The sequence below is a fragment of the Schistocerca nitens genome, chromosome 3, assembly GCF_023898315.1.
Source record: "Schistocerca nitens isolate TAMUIC-IGC-003100 chromosome 3, iqSchNite1.1, whole genome shotgun sequence".
Lineage (NCBI taxonomy): Eukaryota > Metazoa > Arthropoda > Insecta > Orthoptera > Acrididae > Schistocerca > Schistocerca nitens.
The window spans coordinates 323615785-323634356 of record NC_064616.1 but is presented as its reverse complement, the minus strand read 5'-3'; positions in this window follow the sequence as shown (position 1 = coordinate 323634356).

Below are 18572 nucleotides of genomic sequence, written 5' to 3'. Positions count from 1 at the left end.
AACTTGCATATTGTAGACCCAATTAGATTACTACAGAGCGCAGAGGTGCAGAAGAAGTTGAGATTTCTATCACAACCACCACCGCTATCACCCAGATATTAGACGCTTCGAAATTTATCGTTTCTTGCATGTACGACTTTCTATTATTTCTAATCTGCCCCATGTTTTTCTTCCTTCTGCCATTCCCTCGGTCGGTATGATCTTCAGCTATGTTAGCCAGCAATACATCTTACAAGCCTTAACGTTTCTTTTTCTACAGTTCACAAGTTAAAGTCTGAGCCATGGATAGCTGTGCTCCAGACATTGTTTTGGGGAAACTGTTGGAGACGCCTAGGGGCATTCAGCAAATAATGCCCCACAATTTTTCCTCGGATCTATTTATTCTTAATAGTAACTGTTTAAAATTTGTCAGGATTTTTTTACCTGTACTACTTTCCTATATACTCCATGTTGTATGGCTTTTAGCCAACGTTGTGAAAGAGCTTGTATTCCATATTGACAAAAACTCAATGTGATACACCCAGGTTTCGTCATCTGTAACGATTCATGACAAAGACCTCTCTTGGCCTCAGGCTGCTCCAATATTTCAGAAGAAACGGCTTTTCTTTCAAATTTGTGGTCTGTGTTGAGCAAACTTTACAATGAGTCTCAATCATTGCACATGTAATTCCAATTCTGATAGCTGTAGGACCAATGCCAGAGTTGGGATGCGCCGGTCTGCACTCGGATAAGCTTGTCTGTGTAGAATATTCTTTAAGGCGCAATTAGAAATTTACTCCTCGGAAGTCTGTACAGTCCAGAATCGGTATGCCAATCAGGCAAAATGGCGTTGAGCATTGAGGCAACCAACTCACCGTCGCACTAGAGCCTGCTGCGTGAAGAGGCCCATATTTGCCTGGTGCACATCCTCGACCGACAAGAATGGTCGACCCTGAAACGCCTTCGAGAGACTGAAGGTGCGGTCATCGCGTGAAGAGAGATCAGAGGTATAGGGCGGGTGCTAGTGCGTCCCACTTGAGATAGCGTAACTTTTACGTTACGCCATTGGCGATATGGAGACTTGCGTTATCATACAAATTCTTCATTGTCCAGCGGATTTCTACCAATGTTCGTCCTTTGGCTGCTAAGAAAAGAATAACAGCACGTTGGTCCTGTTAGGGTGCACATGGTAATAACGTCGCCATAGTTAATTTCTGGTAGTTACCGCACGCATGTCACACGAATGGCACACAAATCCTTTGCTTGCATGCACGTGCTTACACAGGGTGAAAAAAATTTGCGCACTTCGACTTCGCAGCGCGATTCCTCACACGCTAGCAAAACAAAAGTGTCTCAGACAATTTCGTCCCCATATTTCGGGCAGTAAATGGACGTTGATGATGAGCGATCTGGCAACATTGTAATAACGTGTAATAACTGTCTACCAGTGGTGCTGTGCAGTTGCAGTCGATAGCGTTTTAAGTTAGCATACAAGTGGTCTGCGTGGGACGGTATCTGAAGTCTTAATCGTCACAGCGAGTACATTGGATCTTCTAAACATTTGCAGTAGCATACTGTGCACACAGAAATGGAATAGTTTTCATTGGTCAGCTTTTAAAGAAATCTTTTGCATGTCGTGCACGCGAATGTTTTCACATCACTGCCTTGTCGAACACCTTTCTCCAGGAAAGTGGTATGCTTCAGGGTTCAGTACTGTGCGTTGTCCTCTTGGCTATCGCTATTAACCCTGTAATGGCCTGTCTCCCGCCAGGTATCTCAAACTACCTTTTCGTTGACGATTTTTCCATCTATTGCAGTTCTCCACGCCCCCCTGCGGGTTCGGGGGTAAGAATAGGCCCGCGGTATTCCTGCCTGTCGTAAGAGGCGACTAAAAGGAGTCTCAAATGTTTCGGCCTTATGTGATGGTCCCCTCTCGGGTTTGACCTCCATCTTTCTAAATTCTTCCGAAGAGCGAGCCAATTGGGGAAGGGCGCCTTACATGGTGCACTGTATCCGTCGTGCAATTAGACCTTTAGCCGGCTTTCTCGTCGTTGCAATGGTGTCCCGCTCGTTTTCGATCTCTTGGGCGATTACCACGCTGCACTCTGCAGTGTTTCTTTTACCTGCGACGACGACGACGACCTTCAACAGTTTTGCACCTAAGATCCAGCACGGTAGCCAGTCCGTTGTGGTGGGGCCGCCATGTACCCTCTTGGTTGTAGCCCCCTGACAACACAGGGATCGCTCTACTGATGCCTGCGCCGTTAACTCCCCACGTATGCCAAGGAGTAGATGCCCATCTCCTTGGGGCATCAGGACTCCCGGCAATGGCCGTCCTGCCAGGTGGCTATTGCTGCGGCTGGGTGGCGCCCGTGGGGAGGGCCCTTGGTCGGAGTAGGTGGCATCAGGGCGGATGACCCGCAATGAAGCGTGGTACATCATCTCTCGCTGGCGGCCAGCCGCCAGCAGTCTCTAAGCGTTCTCGGGCTCAATTTAATGCTGAAAAGTACAATCCGAAAACGTTCCCCTCTCTGGCCACGCCGTGGGAGGAACGTAAATCTCAGGATGGCAGTAGCAAATATTCGCCCCGATTCTTAGTTTGTACGAGGGCTGATGGGGAGTCTTTTCTCTCCACAAAGCCTCAGTTCTTCGTCGAGCATTTAGAGGACAAGTTTGGGGAGGTGGAGGGTTTGTCAAAAATGCGCTCTGGATCGGTCCTGATACAAACGGCATCCTCTGCCCAGTCACGGCGGTTACTTGCTTGTGACAAGTTGGGGGATGTTTCCGTCACCATCACCCCCCATAAAAGTTTAAACATGGTCCAGGGTATTATATTCCACAGGGATCTTCTTCTGAAGTCCGACGAACTACGCGCCAACCTAGAACGACGAGGTGTTCACTTCATCCGGCGCGTCCATCGGGGTCCGAGGGATAACCAGGTAGCCACCGGTGCCTTCATCTTGGCCTTTGAGGGTGATGTCTTACCCGAAAAGGTTAAGGTGATGGTTTACCGTTGTGATGTGAAGCCGTATATCCCTCCTCCGATGCGGTGTTTTAAATGCTGGAAGTTCGGGCACATGTCATCTCGGTGTACTTCCAGCATCACGTGTCGGGATTGTGGACCTCCTTCGCATCCTGATACTCCATGTGCCCCGCCTCCTATCTGTGTTAACTGCGGAGAACACCATTCCCCCTGCTCGCCGGACTGTAGGGTCTTCCAGAAAGAACGGAAGATAATGGAATATAAAACCCTGGACCGCCTGACGTACTCTGAGGCTCGGCGGAAATATGAGAGACTCCATCCTGTGCCAATGACGTTAACGTACGCCGCTGCTGCTACGACGGTTCTTCCATCTCCTGTGTCGTCCCATACGGTTGGTTCTATGATTGATCAGCATCCAAAACCCCCCTTGCTTGTGGGGGGCACTTCACACCCTGTTGCTCCTGCTCCATCTTCTCCAGGAGCAACACCCTTAAAACCATCGGGGACATCAGCTCCCCCTTCCCAGCCGGAGAAGCGTAAGACTTCTTCGGCTACTCTTGCCAGGAAGGGATCCCTTGGGGACCTCCCTTCGCAAGTCCCGACCAGTGGAAAAGCGGACGCCCGCAAGGGCTTGAAACAACCGCCAGTCCCTGGTCATCGGGCCTCGCGGTCGTCGTCTGTCCCTGAGACCGACCCAGTGAAGCCCATGAAGCCTGAACCACCGAAGGCACAGCGCGACAAGCTGAAACAGAAGAAAGTCCCCAAGACCAACGATGTTGCGGTGGCACCCATCCCACCGCTTCCTACAAGCTCTGCCTCTGAAGACGAGGTGGAGATTCTGGCGTCCGCTGAGGACCTCGCTCTTGCCGGTCCCTCGGACGCAATGGATGGCATTTGCACAGGTGCTCCATCGGAGGCATCAGGTGACCCAGCGGCATAATCTGCCTTCCCAGTCCCGTCACGCCTTTCCCAGCCATGGACAACACCATCCTCCAGTGGAACTGCAGCGGTTTCTTCCACCATCTAGCTGAGCTCCGCCAACTTATCAGCCTTCACCCTTTCTTTTGCATTGCTCTCCAGGAAACTTGGTTTCCAGCAATGCGAACCCCCGCCCTCCGTGGCTATCGGGGTTATTATAAGAACCGAGCAGCTTATGAAAGGATGTCTGGTGGCGTCTGCATATATGTCCTTCACACTCTGCACAGCGAGTCTGTCCCTCTCCAGACGCCTTTAGAGGCTGTCGCTGTGCGCGTGTGGACGCCACAGGCTGTTACCGTCTGCAGTCTTTACATTCCACCGGATGGTGATGTCTCGCAGCAAGTCCTGGCTGCGCTAGTCGCCCAATTGCCGCCACCTTTCTTGCTATTGGGCGACTTCAACGCCCATAACCCTCTGTGGGGTGGGTCAGTGGCAACAGGTCGAGGCGCCATCGTTGAGCATTTATTGTCGCAGCTCGATCTCTCGCTGTTAAATGATGGTGCCTTCACACACTTCAGTGTGGCGCATGGCACCTACTCCGCCATTGACCTTTCCATCTGTAGCCATAGCCTCTTACCGTCTGTCCAATGGAGTGTGCATGACGACCTGTGTGGTAGTGACCACTTTCCGATCTTTTTGTCACTACCACAGCGCCACTCTTCTGGGCGCCCTAGCAGGTGGGCTATGAATAAGGCTGACTGGGATTTGTTCTCCTCCACTGCCGCTTTTGAGCCTCTCTCTCCTGATGACATTGATGCGGTGGTTCAATCGGTCACCACCGGCATCGTTACTGCCGCTGAATCTGCCATTCCCCGTTCTTCTGGGTCCCCTCGGCGGAAGGCTGTGCCTTGGTGGTCGCCTGAGATCGCTGAAGCGATTAAAGATCGCCGGCGGGCGCTCCAGCGTCACAAGCGACATCCCTCCACAGACCACCTAATCGCCTTCAAACGGCTGCGTGCGCGGGCCCGCCTCCTTATCCGCCAAGGCAAGAAGGAGTGCTGGGAGCGGTATGTGTCCACCATTGGCCTCCATGTCACTCCATCGCAGGTCTGGGCCAAGATTCGACGCGTCTACGGCTATCGGCCACCTGTCAGCGTCCCTGCGCTCTCACTGAATGGAGCAGTTTGTACTGACTCCGACGTCATTGCAAATCGCTTAGCAGAGCATTTTGCTATGAGTTCCGCTTCTGCGAATTACCCCCAGGCCTTCCGCTCCATTAAAGAGCGGATGGAACGTCGGAGCCTTTCGTTTCGCACCAACCACCCAGAATCTTACAATGCTCCATTCAGTGAGTGGGAATTTCGCAGTGCCCTAGCTGCTTGCCCTGATACCGCTCCTGGGCCAGATGGCATCCACTGTCAGATGCTGAAACACCTTTCAGTGGACTGCCTGCGGCGCCTTCTCGATCTTTACAACCGTCTTTGGGTCGAGGGGGAGTTTCCGTCGCAATGGCGGGAAGGTATTGTCATCCCCGTTTTGAAACCTGGAAAGAACCCTCTGGAGGTGGACAGCTACCGTCCCATTAGCCTCACCAACGTTCTTTGCAAGTTGCTTGAACGGATGGTGAGCCGGCGCTTGAATTGGGTACTGGAGTCTCGGGGCCTTCTGGCTCCGTCTCAGGGTGGGTTCCGTAAAGGCCGCTCCGCCACAGACAATCTGGTGAGCCTGGAGTCGGCCATCCGTACTGCCTTTGCCCGCCGTCAGCACCTGGTCGCTGTCTTTTTCGACATGCGGAAGGCGTACGATACGACATGGCGTCATCACATCCTTTCTACGCTTCATGGATGGGGTCTTCGGGGTCCTCTGCCGATTTTTATCCGCAATTTTCTGTCGTGTCGTACCTTCCGCGTGCAAGTCGCGGCCTCGTATAGTTCATCCCGCGTCCAGGAGAACGGTGTGCCACAGGGTTCTGTTTTAAGTGTCTGTCTGTTTTTAATAGCCATTAACGGGCTTGCTGCGGCCGTGGGAACTTCTGTCTCCGCTTCCCTGTATGCTGACGACTTTTGCCTTTACTACAGCTCTACTGGCATTGCAGCTGTTGAACGTCAGCTACAGGGCGCTATCCGTAAGGCGCAGTCTTGGGCTGTTGCGCATGGGTTTCAGTTTTCGGCAGCCAAGACCTGCGTTATGCATTTCTGCCGGCGCCGGACAATCCATCCTGAGCCGCAGCTTTATCTTGCCGACGAACTCCTTGCAGTGGTTGAGACCCACAGGTTTTTGGGGGTCGTTTTTGATGCTCGGTTGACTTGGCTGCCTCATATTCGGCAGCTCAAACAGGCGTGTTGGCGGCATCTCAATGCACTGCGATGTTTGAGCCACACCCGCTGGGGCGCCGACCGCTCTACCCTGTTACGGCTCTACCAGGCGTTAATCCAGTCCCGCCTGGATTATGGGTGCCTGGCTTATGGCTCAGCATCCCCGTCTGCGTTGCGGGTGCTGGACCCAATTCTCCACAGCGGGATACGCCTTGCCACTGGTGCTTTCCGCACCAGCCCTGTGGACAGCTTACTAGTGGAGGCAGGTGTCCCTCCACTGCGGTTCCGACGCCAACAATTACTGGCTGCTTATGCTGCCCATGTTTTTAGCTTGCCCGGGCATCCAAATTACCGTGTGCTGTTCCCACAGTCGGTCGTCCATCTGCCAGAGCGTCGGCCCCGGTCGGGTTGTCCGATCGCCGTACGCGTTAAGGAGCTTCTCTCCGGGCTTGAATTTTTCCCTGTTCCACCTCCTTTCCGGGCCACTTCGCGTACACCCCCATGGTGTTGTCCTCGCCCTTGCCTTCGGCTCGACTTGGCACAGGGCTCGAAGGACTCGGTCCCTCCAGAGGCCTTCCGCCGCCGCTTTTCTTCCATCCTGGCCACGTATGAGGGCTCTGGAATTGTTTACACCGACGGTTCGATGGTTGCTGGTCGTGTCGGGTATGCGCTAACTCTAGGGGACCATTCCGAACAACGTTCCTTGCCGGATGGCTGCAGCTTTTACACTGCTGAGCTGGTCGCCATCTTTCGTGCCCTAGAGTATATCCGCTCCTGCTCAGGTGAGTCCTTCGTTATCTGTAGCGATTCCCTGAGCAGTTTACGAGCTCTCGACCAGTGTTTTCCTCGTTCCCGTCTGGTGGTGGCTATCCAGGAGTCCCTGTCTACTCTTGACCGTTGCGGCCGCTCTGTGGTCTTTGTTTGGACCCCAGGCCATGTTGGGATCCCTGGGAATGAGAATGTTGACCGTCTGGCGAAAGAGGCCACAAATACATCATCTCTTGATGTTGGCCTCCCAGAGACTGATTTGCGGGCAGTCTTCCGCCGCAAAATTTTGGCGCTATGGGCCGATGAATGGCGCGACCTGACACCGCGCAACAAACTTCGGGCCATCAAAGGGGCTACCGGTGTGTGGCGCTCCTCCTTGCGGGTCTCTCGCAAGGAGTCTGTTGTCCTCTGCCGGCTGCGCATTGGGCACACATGGCTGACGCACGGCCACTTATTGCGCCGTGAGGACCCGCCTCTGTGTCGCTGCGGCTCCGTTTTATCTGTGGTCCATATTTTATTGGAGTGTCCGCTTTTAGCTGTGCTCAGGCAGTCGTTCGCACTGCCTGACACACTCCCTGCCCTTTTATGTGATGACTCTGTTATGGCTGGCTTAGTTTTACGTTTTATTCGGGCAGGGGGTTTTTATCATTTAATCTAAGTGTTTCTGTTTTATCTTGTTGTTTTATGTTGATTCTGGCCTTTGGCCTCCGGTTTTAAACTGCTTTTTTTTAATGTGTTTTACGTGGTTGGCTTTTCCTTTTTTATTTCTATGGTCGGCCAACCACCGTCACACTCTGTGTGATTTTAGTTTGTTTTGTCTGGTCTTTGTCTCAGTTTCTCTTGTTCTGTGTTGTCTTTGCTCTATTCTGTTTCTCGTTTTTATTCTCTGTGGGTGTTTTTAGTACTTGGAAAAAGGGACCGATGACCGTAGCAGTCTGGTCCCTTTAATCCCACAAACCAACCAGCAGTTCTCCACGGACTTGTCTCATTAAGCGGCGTCTTCAGCGATGTCTCGATCATCTTTACTCATGGAGCATCAACAATGGCTTTAGTTTTTCACCGGCGAAACTGTTCGTATGAATTTCTGGCCTGGCAGTATCATCCACTGTATTTGCTCTTCTGTTCGTTGAAACTACGAAATTCCTGGGGCTCATTCTCCAGAGGAAACTTTATTGGTCCTCCAATGTCATACAGGGCAGCCCGCTGTATGTGGGCCTCAATGTCTTGCATGTCCTCAGTGGTACTTCCTCAGGGACAGATCGAGCCACCCTCCTGTTTGCACCAGTCCCTTGTCTGTTCGAAGCTAGAATGTGGGTGTTCCGTTCATGCATCTGCAACTCTGTCCATCTCACACCATTTCAATACTATCCACCATCATGGCATCTGATAATGCCACTTGCTCATTTTACACTAGCCCCATTGTCTGTATATAGAACCTGCTGAACTACTGCTGTCAAAACAGTGACTTTCTCATCGGCAGATACACATGTCGTTTGTCTGCCATGTTTGGCCAACCATCCTATGCCTCCTGCGATGACTACTTTGATCGCCAGTATAGGGCGCGTCCCTCTACCTTCTGGCGTTAACGTTCGGCTCTTATTCCAGCAGCTTCACTTCACACTACCTGCAACTTTACCCCCTGCGGGTTAAAATAGGCCCAAGGTATTCCTGCCTGTCGTAAGAAGCGATTAAAAGGAGTGTCACCTTTCGGCCTTTGAGATGGTCCCCCTGTAGGGTTTGACCTCCAGTTTTCAAAATTTTCCCGAAGAGCGAGCCAATTGTAGAAGGGCGCCTTATTTGATGTATAGCGTCCATCGTGCATAGAGATCTTTATCCCACTTTCTCGTAGTGGCATCGCAGTCCCTGTCAGCCTCCATCTCTTAAGCGAAGACATTCCTGGGTGCGTTTTCCTCCACCCACTATGGAGTGTCGTTTTCTGCCCCAACGGTGACCATTGAATTCTTTCCACTTCATATCCAGCACAGTAGCCAGTGTTGATTGTAGCCCACTGACTACACAGGGATCGCTGTGCTGATTGATGCGCCGTTAACTTCCCATGTATGCCAAGGAGTCGATGCGTGCATCGGGACTCCCTGCAATGGCCATTCTGTCAGGTGGCCTTTCCTGCGACTTGGTGGCGCCTGTGGGGAGGGCCCCTGATTGGAGTGGGTGGCATCAGGGCAGATGCCACGTGATAAAGCACGTCATCACTTGCTGGTGATAAAACTCCAGCAGTCTTGAAGTGCTCAGTCTCAGCATAATGCAAGGAAGTATTATCATAAATCGTCCCCCTCCTTGGCCACACCATGGGAGGAACGTCAGGCTAAGGATGGCAGTGAACCTTATTTGCACCGGTACCTTGTATGAATGAGAGCTGATAGGGACTCCTTTGTCGTGATGAAGCGACAGTTTTTGTAGAGCATCTAGAGGAAAAGTTTGGCAAGGTGGACGGCTTGTCCAGTGTGGTCGGGGCCAGTCTTGATAAAAACGGCATCCTCTGCCCAGTCACTGGCATTACTCGCTTATGACAAACTGGGAATGTTTCCATTACCATCTCGCCTCATAAGAGCTTAAATATGGTCCAGGGTATTATATTCTACAGGGAAATTCTTTTGCAGTATGACCACGAGCTGTGCGCCAATTTAGAGCAGCGGGAATCTCGTCTAGCGCGTCCATCAGGGTCCAAGGGATAATCAGGTTGCCACAGGTGCCTTCAAGGGTGAAACATTGACGGAGAAGGTAAAGGTGATTGTCTACTGCTGTGACGTCAAGCCATATATCACTCCCTGATGCGGTGCTTTACGTGCTGGAAGTTGGACCATATGTCTTCCTGCTTTACTTCCAGCCCCCACCTGTCGAGATTGTGGATGTCCATCACATTCCAATACTCCATGTTCCCCGCTTCCCATCTGTGTCAACTGCAGAGAGAATCATTCACATTGCTCGCCAAACGGCAGGATTTTACAGATAGGAAAATAATGGAATATAAGACCACGGACTGACTGACCTACATTAAGGCTAAGAGGAAATTTGAGCGCCTACATCCTGTGGCTATGAACTTCTCATACGCCGCTTCTGAGTTGTCCCCCCCCCCCCCCCCCGCCCATCATTTCCTCAAAGTCCTGTCGCCTCTCAGAACCATGAGACTAATGCCCCCCTTGATGGTGGGGCACTTCCCTCCCTGTTGCTCCCGCACCATGTACTTCGGGAGCAACACCCCTCCCATCCCCCCCTCCCAACCATCGGGGGGCGTCTGTCCCCACTTCTATGCCAGAGAAGTGTAAGTCTTCTTCGGCTTCTCTCGCTGGGAAGGGGTCTCTTGCGTCACTCGCTTTCCAGGTTTCTGCTAATGGGAAAGATGACACCCACCAGTGGCTGAAGTGCCCAAAAGCAACTGGTTGTAGGGCTCCATCCTCAGTCAGAGACTGAATCAGTGAAGCACTCACAGCCAGACAAACCCAAGGAGCAGCGAGAGAAATCCAGAAAGACCCCCCCCCCCCAAGTCAAAGGGAATTGCGGTGGTACCCACACCACTGCTGCCTACAAGCTCTGTGTCTGAGGATGAGGTGAAGATTCTGGCATCCACTGGGGACCTAGATCTTGCCAGAACCTCAGACACAATGGATATAGCCAGTTCAGGAAATTTTGGTGGCAGCAGGTGACCCTGAAGTGTAGACTACCTCATTGTTTCATACGTTCCCAGTCTCACGATCACATAATCCTCCAGTGGAATTGCGGCAGTATTTTCCACCACCTCTCTGAGCTATGGCAACTGTTCAGCTTTACACCTGCTTTCTGCATTGCCCTCCAGGAAACTGGGTTCCTGGCAGTGCAGACCCCTGCCCTTCGCAGCTACAGGGGATATTTAAAGAACTGTAGTGAATATAATAGTGTCAGGTGGAGTTAGCGTTTATGTCCTGAACTTGGTATGTAGTGAACCTCTGCCCCTTCAAACTCCTCTTGAAGCTGTGGCTGTCAGGATACAGACGATGCAGTCAGCAAAGTGTATCTCCCTCCAGATGGTGCGGTACCTGTGAACCTATTGATCAACTCTGTAAACATTTCCTAGTTTCGGGAGATCTTACTGCTCATAAATTGTTGTGGGGTAGCACCATGCTTACTGCCCATGGCAGAGATGTCGAAAATTTACTGTCGCAACTTGACCTCTGCCTCTTAAATACTGGAGCTACCACGAATTTCAGTGTGGCTCATGGTAGTTACTTGGCCATTGATAAATCAATTTGCAGCCCAGGACTTCTCCCATCTATCCACCGGAGAGCACATGACGACCTGTGTGGTAGTGAAAACTTCCCTATCTTCCTGTCAGTCCCTCAGCGTCATGCCCACGGACGCCTACCCAGATGGGCTTTAAGTAAGACAGACTGAGTAGCCTTCACCTCGACTATCACTGTTAAATCTCCCCCACGTGGTGTCATCGATGTTGTGATTGAGGTGGTCACGACAACGTTAATTTCTGCGGCGTAAACCGCGATCCCACGTTCTCTAGGGTGCCCCGGCGAAAGACAGTCCCTTGATGGTCGCCAGAAGTCGCTGAGGCAATTAAAGAGCGTCGGCGAGCTCTACAGTGATACAAGCGGCACCTCTTCCATAGAGCACCTGATAGCCTTTAAGCGGCTCTGTGCCTGCATTCAGCTGCTTAAAAAACGAGGGAAACAGTGTTGGGAGAGGCATGTGTCGACCATTAGGTGCCATGTCACCTTGCCAAGTCTGGACGAAGAGTAGACGTTCTTTCGGTTACCCCCCCCCTCCCCAGGGGCTCACGGTTCTTTCCACTTCCTTGCTCCTTTCCCCTTTCCCCCTCCTTGCTCCTTTCCCCTTTCCCCCTCCTTGCTCCTTTCCCCTTTCCCCCTCCTTGCTCCTTTCCCCTTTCCCCCTCCTTGCTCCTTTCCCCTTTCCCCCTCCTTGCTCGTTTCCCCTTTCCCCCTCCTTGCTCGTTTCCCCTTTCCCCCTCCTTGCTCGTTTCCCCTTTCCCCCTCCTTGCTCGTTTCCCCTTTCCCCCTCCTTCCTCCTTTCCCCTTTCCCCCTCCTTGCTCCTTTCCCCTTTCCCCCTCCTTGCTCCTTTCCCCCTCCTTGCTCGTTTCCCCTTTCCCCCTCCTTGCTCCTTTCCCCTTTCCCCCTCCTTGCTCCTTTCCCCTTTCCCCCTCCTTGCTCCTTTCCCCTTTCCCCCTCCTTGCTCCTTTCCCCTTTCCCCCTCCTTGCTCCTTTCCCCTTTCCCCCTCCTTGCTCCTTTCCCCCTTCCCCCTCCTTGCTCCTTTCCCCCTTCCCCCTCCTTGCTCCTTTCCCCTTTCCCCCTCCTTGCTCCTTTCCCCCTTCCCCCTCCTTGCTCGTTTCCCCTTTCCCCCTCCTTGCTCGTTTCCCCTTTCCCCCTCCTTGCTCGTTTCCCCTTTCCCCCTCCTTGCTCGTTTCCCCTTTCCCCCTCCTTGCTCGTTTCCCCTTTCCCCCTCCTTGCTCGTTTCCCCTTTCCCCCTCCTTGCTCGTTTCCCCTTTCCCCCTCCTTGCTCGTTTCCCCATTCCCCCTCCTTGCTCGTTTCCCCATTCCCCCTCCTTGCTCGTTTCCCCATTCCCCCTCCTTGCTCCTTTCCCCCTTCCCCCTCCCTCTGGCCGAGCGGTTCTGGCGCTACAGTCTGGAACCGCGCGACCGCTACGGTCGCAGGTTCGAATCCTGCCTCGGGCATGGATGTGTGTGATGTCCTTAGGTTAGTTAGGTTTAAGTAGTTCTAAGTTCTAGGGGACTTATGACCTCAGCAGTTGAGTCCCATAGTGCTCAGAGCCATTTGAACCATTTTTCCCCCTCCCTCTTGGTGTCCTTGCTTATGTTGGCCCCGCTATCCTTCTGGTTATGTTGGTTTTGCAATTTAGTTTTGTTGCGTAATCACATCTTCCTTTTGGCACTCCATGGTCCCCCTCGGGGGTTTGACCTCCATTACTAAATTTCTCTTCCGTAGTGTGAGCCATTTCGGAAAGAGCTGTGTGCCCTCCTAGTTCATTCCACCTTTTCTTTCATGTCGTTGTCTGATGCTAGGGTGCATAGCCAGCACAGTAGCCAGCCTGTGTTGTGGGGTCGCTATGTTCACTTCTTGTTGAGGCCCCTGAACACACAGGGATCACACTCCTGGTACCTGAGGTTTGACCTCATGCAAACCTAAGAGTGGTTGCTTGTTATCCTGGATCATTAGAACTCCTGGCAATGTCCGCCATCCCCCATGCGGGTCCGGGGTAAGAATAGGCCTGAGGTATTCCTGCCTGTCGTACGAGGCGACTAAAAGGAGTTTCATCCGTTTCGGCCCTCCATGTGGTGGTCCCCCTTGGGGTTTGACCTCCATTTTTCAAAATTCTACAGAAGGACGAGCCTTTTGCGGAAGGACGCTTTACGTGGTGTCTCACTGGTCCTCAGTGCACTAAGACCTTGGCATTCAGCATTGTAACGGCGTTGTAACCACACCCACTATTCCTCAAATTGGCCTAAACGCCTGATGGGTTGCACAAGTTACGCCCATAGTGCGTCCCCATCTGCACCTACGATCATGATTGACTTTCCATGGCACCCGAAATCCAGCACGGTAGCCAGCCTGTTGTGGTGGGGTCGTCATGTACCCTCTAGGTTGTAGCCCCCTGACGACACAGGGATCGTACTGCCGATACCTGAGCTTTACCCTCCCCACGTCGGCCAAGGAGTAGATGCCCGTCTCTTTGGGGCATCAGGACTCCCGGCAACGGTCATCCTGCCAGGTGGCCCTTGCTGAGGCTGGGTGGCGCCCTTGGGGAGAGCCCCTGATTGGAGTGCGTGGTATCAGGGCGGACGTTATGCAAATGAAACGCATATGGGTCCAGAACTCTGGCTGTTCTTCTGTGGCTGTCTCTCTGCCTCTCCTCCCCATCTCCCCCATCTCCCCTGCAGCTCCCGCACTTTCTCCTCCGGGTGCTGCTCCCCCTCCCCAGTTGGGGAAGTGTCCCACATCTTCAGCGTCTGCCGGTCAAGGACGCCCCTCCCAGGATGCCCCTTCCCAGCACCTTCCAGGCCAAAGGTCTGCTGCCACGCGACAACTGTAAGAACTGCTGTCTGTTGACCCCCAGGTCGCCCGATCTTTCTGTTTCCAATCTTGCTGCAGCTGGCTTCTTTATGCCACACAGTAAAGAAGAAACAGAAGTCCTGCGACAAGGAGCCTCTGGTGTCAACAGAGGTCCCATCCACAGCTTTACAACCAGATTCTGACCTGTTGTTCATGGATGTCCCTCCCTCCTTATCAGTGATTGGTGGGGACCCAGTGGTATTACTGGCTTTAGCCTGTTCAACCCCCATTTGAATCATTGCTCTGTGGTTATCCAATGGAATTGTAATGGATACTACTGTTACCTTCCAGAATTGAAACCCCTTATTTCGTCTTCCTCTGCAGGTTATGTGGTTCAACAGGAATCTCATTTTACTGGCGATCACTCGCATACCCTCTGTATGTTCTGTCTTTTCTGGCGAAATCGGGTCGGACCCTTGTGGGCTTCTGGTGGCGTTTGTACATTGGTCTGTACATACGTTGCTAGCACGTGGATTCCTCTTCAAACTACATTGGAAGCAGTTGCTGCTAGGGTCCACCTGGATTCTGAGGTCACGGTTTGCAATCTTTATCTCCCTCCTGACAGGACTCCTACACCTGCTGGCTTAACTACCCTTCTTCAGCAACTTCCTCCTCCCTTCCTCCTCCTCTGGGATTTTAATGCTCATCCCTTGTGGGGCAGTGCATTTCCAGCTAGAGGTGATCTTCTCATAGACCAGTTTATTACAGGCCACGACTTGTGCCTTCTTAATGATGGCTCCCCTACTCATTTCAGTGCTGGTCATGATACCTTTTCTGCCAATGATATTTTTCTCCCCCTCCCTTCATTACTCTGGTCGCCACACGACGACCTTTGTGATACAGACCATTACCCGTTTATTCTCTCGCTCCCTTCCCCCTTCCCACTCTCCGATGGACAGGTTACCTCGTTTGTCTTCCCAACGCGCCATTTGGCCTCTACACACTGCACAGGTCGTGTTTTCTCCCTCTTCGTCTGATTGTACTGATGACGTCCTACGTGACGTGTCTGACGCGATTGTTCGCGCTGCTAGCCTTGCTGTACCGCGCTCATCTGGACCATTTCTTCGCCAGCAAGTCCGGTGGTGGAGTACGGCCATTGCCATTGCCATCTGTGATCGCCGTCGAGCTTTGCAACACCTTAAGAAGCATCCATCCGTTGCCAACCTTATTACCTTTAAACGCCTTCGCGATAAAGCCCGTTATTTAATCAGAGCAAACGGATATGTTGGGAACGATTTGTTTCTTCCCTTGGTTCTACTGTCCCTATGTCATGGGTATCGTCTACACTTCGCTCTCTCCAAGGTTGCCATTGGCAATCCACCCTCCCAGGTTTCATCTCCCAGATGGCCTTTGCACAGACCTACTGATTCTTGTGGAACATCTTGAGACCCATTTTGCAATGGCATCAGCTGAAGCCTCAGCCTCCTATCTGGCTGCTTTCCTTCACTGGAAACATCAGGCTGAAGCTTCAGTTTTATGTTTTACACCTTGTCAGTAAGAAGCTTACAACGAATCTTTTACTGAATAGGAATTTCTTTCTGCTCTATCTTCTTCTCATGATGCGGCCCCTGGACCAGACTCCATTCATAACCAACTGCTTCAACATATCAGTGCTCCACAACGGCAACATCTTCTTCGGGTGTTTAACCGTATCTGGCTCCAGGGTGACTTCCCTTCTCAGTGGAGGGATAGCATTGTGGTTCTTGTCCTTAAGCCTGGTAAGAACCCCCTATCTGTTGACGGCTATCGGCCAATTAGTTTGACCAATGTTGTTTGTAAGTTACTTGAACGGATGGTAGCCCATCGGCTCAATTGGGCCCTCGAATCTCGGGATCTATTGTCCCCTTACCAGTGTGGCTTTCGAGAGGGACGATCTCCAATCGATCATTTACTTCGCTTGGAATCCGCAGTTCGGCAGGCTTTTTCCCAGCGCCGCCATTTGGTGTCAGTGTTTTTTGACCTTCGCAAGGCCTATGACACGGCCTGGCGCCATCACATCTTACTTACCCTTCATCAGTGAGGTCTTCGGGGCCCACTCCCGATTTTTATCCGCTAGTTCCTGATCCATCGGTCATTCAGAATTCGAGTTGGTACTGCTTTTAGTCCTCCACGGACCCAGGAGACGGGCATCCCACAGGGTTCTGTCTTGCTATCGATGGACTTGTGGCCTCTGTCGGTCCCTTGGTCGCCCCTGCCCTGTATGTGAACGATTTCTGCATTTTGGTTAGTTCCTCCTCGATGGCATCTGCAGAACGGCAGCTCCAGGTGGCTATACGGCGTGCCTCTGCATGGACCCTCTCACACGGGTTTCAATTCTCTCCTTTAAAATCGCGAGTGGTCCACTTCTGTCGCTGTACTACAATCCACCCTGATCCAGAGCTCTATCTCGCTGCACAACGACTGCCTGTGGTCCCACAGTTTCGTTTCCTGGGTCTTCTTTTCGACAACAAGCTCACTTGGCTGCCCCATATCAGACTCCTGAAGGTAGGATGTTTCCATAAACTCAATGTCCTTCGCTTCCTTGCCCACTCCTCTTGGGGTGCGGACCGTTCCCTCCTCCTCAGTCTTTATCGTGCTCTAGTTCTGTCCCGCTTGGACTATGGTTGTCAAGTTTATGGTTCAGCTGCTCCTTCCACACTGCACGTGCTGGATCCAGTCCACCATCGTGGTATCCATTTGGCATACGGTGCCTTCCCTACTAGCCCTGTTGATAGTCTCCTGGTTGAAGCTGGGATCCCCCCCCCCCCCCCCTTTCTGTTCGGTGGTCCCATCTTCTGGTGTCTTATGCCCTCACTATCCGTTCTTCTCCAACTCATCCTTCCTATTCTATCCTGTTCCCAGACCATGGACGTCGCCCACCCGACTCCCGCCCTCGGGCGGGTTTACCGGTTGGGCTGCGCCTTGCGTCTCTTCGCTGTGATTTTCAGCTTCCTTCTTTGTTCTGTCTTCCTCGCTCCCTCCCCTCCACCCCTCCTTGGTTAGTTCCTCGGCTTCGAATTCGGATGGATCTCCGCCGAGGTCCGAAAGATTTCATCCCCCCCCCCCCCCCGATGGTGTTCTGTTCCTTTTTCCGCCGAATTTTATGGCAATTTCGGGATGCTGTTTTTTAACCTGATGGCTCTAAATCTGCTGATAATGATGGTTATGCCTTCACGTCCCCTGTTGGAACGGAAAATCATCTGCTGCCACCTACATGTGGGGTGTTTGTTGCGGAATTGATGGCAATTTCCCAGGCCCTTACCTTTATTACAGTCCAACACAACCGCGTTTTGTTATGTACGGACTCGATGAGTGGCCTTCTGACTATTGACCGGTGTTTTTCGCGCCATGCCTTGGTCTCTGCCATCCATGACCATCTCGCTGATGTGGCCGGCCGGTGCGGTTCTAGGTGCTTCAGTGTGGAACCGCGTGACTGCTACGGTCGCAGGTTCGAATCCTGCCTCGGGCATGGATGTGTGATGTCCTTAGGTTAGTTAGGTTTAAGTAGTTCTAAGTTCTAGGGGACTGATGACCACAGATGTTAAGTCCCATAGTGCTCAGAGCCATATGAACCATCTCGCTGATACTGTGTTGCTTGTTCCATTGACTTCCTTTGGGTCCCTGGCCATGTGGGTATCCCGGGTAATGAGCTTGCTGATCGTTTGGTTGTGGGAGCAGTCACTTACCCCCGTTTTCTGTAACCCATCCTGCAGCGGATTTACGGCTTCACATCAAATCCCACTTCGCACAGTCATGGGCCAATTCTTGGGAGGCTACTCCCCTGTCTAATAAACTTCGTGCGATTAAGGTGACACCAGGCATGTGGCGTTCTTCCTTTCGCCTCTCCTGAAAGGACTCTACCACAGTGTCGTCTCCGCATTGGCCATACCAGGCTGACTCATGGTTTTCTTTTGCGTGACGAGCCGCCCCCACTTCATGGTTGTGGAGCCTTCCAGTCAGTAGCCCACATTTTGGTTGAATGCCCCCTTCTTTTGGCTCTGTGTGCTAAGGACAGACTCCCCCGCACTTTACCTTTGATGTTGGCTGACGATTCCCAGGTGGTCGACCTGGTTCTCGGTTTCCTCTGGGAAAGTGGTTTTTATTCTCAGTTTTAAGGTTTTTAATCCCTGGTGTTGGGGCAGGGCGGTGAGTGTTGGGGTATCTCCAACTGTAAGCTGTTGGGAGATTCCAGACTTCTCTCCCTGGCAGAGATCGTCTCTTCATCCCCTTTTACTCTGTTCTTATCTATGTAGGATCGGTTAGCTCCTTTTCCCATACTCACTTCTACATTCTAGCGGTTGCACGCTTTTAAGTCGCGGTGGTCTTGCCTCTACTGCTTCAGAGGTGAGATTTCCAGCGCCTAGTATAGCGTTGGGGTCGCTCTCTTGCATACTTACCTCATTTTGTTTTTACCATTACCGACATGACTGCCCTTTTACATTTTTTAGCCTTTTCTTCTTTCATCTTTCTGACTTTCCTGAGGTGTCACACTATCAGAATGCACCGAATTTGAAACAAGGGATCGATGACCTTGTTGTT